The sequence below is a fragment of the Pituophis catenifer genome, unplaced genomic scaffold (genome assembly GCF_029215685.1).
Source record: "Pituophis catenifer annectens isolate HBS135680 unplaced genomic scaffold, rPitCat1.0.hap2 SCAF_182, whole genome shotgun sequence".
In the NCBI taxonomy this organism is placed as follows: Eukaryota; Metazoa; Chordata; class Lepidosauria; order Squamata; family Colubridae; genus Pituophis; species Pituophis catenifer.
The window spans coordinates 52,501-55,688 of record NW_027257062.1 but is presented as its reverse complement, the minus strand read 5'-3'; positions in this window follow the sequence as shown (position 1 = coordinate 55,688).

Below are 3,188 nucleotides of genomic sequence, written 5' to 3'. Positions count from 1 at the left end.
AACAGTTGTAGGGTTAGGGTTGGGGTTAGGGTTAGGGTTAGGGTTAGGGAGAAAAGTTGTAGGGTTAGGGTTAGGGTTAGGGTTAGGGTTAGGGTTGGGGTTGGGGTTAGGGTTAGGGTTAGGGTTAGGGTTAGAGAAACAAGTTGTAGAGTTAGGGTTAGGGTTAGGGTTAGGGTTAGGGTTAGGGTTAGGGTTAGGGTTAGGGAGAAAAGTTGGGTTAGGGTTAGGGTTAGGGTTAGGGTTAGGGTTAGGGTTAGGGTTAGGGTTAGGGAGAAAAGTTGGGTTAGGGTTAGGGTTAGGGTTAGGGTTAGGGTTAGGGTTAGGGTTAGGGTTAGGGTTAGGGAGAAAAGTTGTAGGGTTAGGGTTAGGGTTAGGGTTAGGGTTAGGGTTAGGGTTAGGGTTAGGGTTAGGGTTAGGGAGAAAAGTTGTAGGGTTAGGGTTAGGTTCAGGTTCAGGCTCAGGGTTATCATTCTGGAAATGATATTAGCAGAAGCAATGGAAGAAAGCAAAGAGAGGGAGGGAGGGATAGATATTAAACGGGATGGACGAAACGTAGGGAGCGCACACAAGACACGCGATGAGAAACCACCCGCCCAGAGAAATTCATCTCCGATTTACCGAGAAGACAGGGAGAGCAGAGAGATCGCAATGGATGGGAAACACGACGGGAAAGCACAAAATATCGGCGAGCTGGCGAGAGCAAAGATATCGAGTAGATTCAAGAGAGAAAGCGGAATTATTTGATAAACAACGTAGAGATGACCAAGAACAGGAAAGATGGAGAGATGAAAGTGGGGACGGACGACGGGAGGAGAAGAAAGAACAGCCAAAAGAGAGCCAAGTAAGAGAACAAGACGAGAAAGCGTCGAGAGAAGGAGCAGAAGAAGTTGAAGAAAGAACAAAGGGACCTAAGAACGACTTGCTCCACAAAGCAAATAGGTCAGCAAGAAATAAGAATAATTTCCTTGACTAGAAATGGACTGGATTCGGCCATTCGGCAAGAGGAAGGAAAATATGGAATAAATGAGGGAAGTTAAGATGAGAAATGAAAGGCCTACGAGAGGTTCCTCTGGGAAAACTACACCCAAAACTTTGGAGGAAGGAAGATGGCAGAAATTGTAACAAACTTTTCACTTGAAGTCAAGCTTTTCACGTCAAACCAGCTCTTTCAATCAACCCCTCGCAGCCATCCTGGCAGGGAAGCAGAAAACGGAAACACTCCGGTCCGGCCGAGGCCCGGGTAAACCGGTCCCGCCCGAGCGTCCCGGTAGACCGGGACGGCTGCCCGTCACGGACACCCCAGGGCCCCGGCGCGGGCACCGAGGCGACGGCGGAGGTCCCCGACCGAGGCCCGGGGCCCCCGCGCCGGGATCCCGTACATCCATCAAGGCGGGGAAACAGAAACACTCTAGGCCGGCCGAGGCCCGGGTAAACCGGACCCGCCCGAGGCCGTCCCGGTAGACCGGGACGACTGCCCGGCGCGGACACCCCCGGGGGCCGGCGTGGGCACCGAGGGGACGGCGGAGGTCCCCGACCGAGGCCCGCGGCGCCGGAGCCGGGATCCCGTGCATCCATCGTGGCGGGGGAAACAGAAAGGCTGATCCGGCCGGGGCCCCGGTAAGCCGGACCCGCCCGAGGCCGTCCCGGTAGACCCGGCCCTCTCCCCGTCTCGGGCACCCCAGGGGTCCGGCGTGGGCACCGAGGCGACGGCGGAGGTCCCCGACCGAGGCCCGCGGACCCGGAGCCGGGATCCCGTGCATCCATCGTGGCGGGGGAAACAGAAAGGCTGATCCGGCCGGGGCCCCGGTAGACCGGGAAGACTGCCCGGCGCGGACACCCCCGGGGTCCGGCGTGGGCACCGAGGCGACGGCGGAGGTCCCCGACCGAGGCCCGCGGCGCCGGAGCCGGGATCCCGTGCATCCATCGTGGCGGGGGAAACAGAAAGGCTGATCCGGCCGGGGCCCCGGTAGACCGGGACGACTGCCCGTCGCGGGCACCCCCGGGGTCCGGCGGGGGCACCGAGGCGACGGCGGAGGTCCCCGACCGAGGCCCGCGGACCCGGAGCCGGGATCCCGTGCATCCATCGTGGCGGGGGAAACAGAAAGGCTGATCCGGCCGGGGCCCCGGTAGACCGGGAAGACTGCCCGGCGCGGACACCCCCGGGGTCCGGCGTGGGCACCGAGGCGAAGGCGGAGGTCCCCGACCGAGGTCCGCGGCGCCGGAGCCGGGATCCCGTGCATCCATCGTGGCGTGGGAAACAGAAAGGCTGATCCGGCCGGGGCCCCGGTAGACCGGGACGACTGCCCGTCGCGGGCACCCCCGGGGTCCGGCGGGGGCACCGAGGCGACGGCGGAGGTCCCCGACCGAGGCCCGCGGACCCGGAGCCGGGATCCCGTGCATCCATCGTGGCGGGGGAAACAGAAAGGCTGATCCGGCCGGGGCCCCGGTAGACCGGGAAGACTGCCCGGCGCGGACACCCCCGGGGTCCGGCGTGGGCACCGAGGCGAAGGCGGAGGTCCCCGACCGAGGCCCGCGGCGCCGGAGCCGGGATCCCGTGCATCCATCGTGGCGGGGGAAACAGAAAGGCTGATCCGGCCGGGGCCCCGGTAGACCGGGACGACTGCCCGTCGCGGGCACCCCCGGGGTCCGGCGGGGGCACCGAGGCGACGGCGGAGGTCCCCGACCGAGGCCCGCGGACCCGGAGCCGGGATCCCGTGCATCCATCGTGGCGGGGGAAACAGAAAGGCTGATCCGGCCGGGGCCCCGGTAGACCGGGAAGACTGCCCGGCGCGGACACCCCCGGGGTCCGGCGTGGGCACCGAGGCGAAGGCGGAGGTCCCCGACCGAGGTCCGCGGCGCCGGAGCCGGGATCCCGTGCATCCATCGTGGCGGGGGAAACAGAAAGGCTGATCCGGCCGGGGCCCCGGTAGACCGGGACGACTGCCCGTCGCGGGCACCCCCGGGGTCCGGCGGGGGCACCGAGGCGACGGCGGAGGTCCCCGACCGAGGCCCGCGGACCCGGAGCCGGGATCCCGTGCATCCATCGTGGCGGGGGAAACAGAAAGGCTGATCCGGCCGGGGCCCCGGTAGACCGGGAAGACTGCCCGGCGCGGACACCCCCGGGGTCCGGCGTGGGCACCGAGGCGAAGGCGGAGGTCCCCGACCGAGGCCCGCGGCGCCGGAGCCGG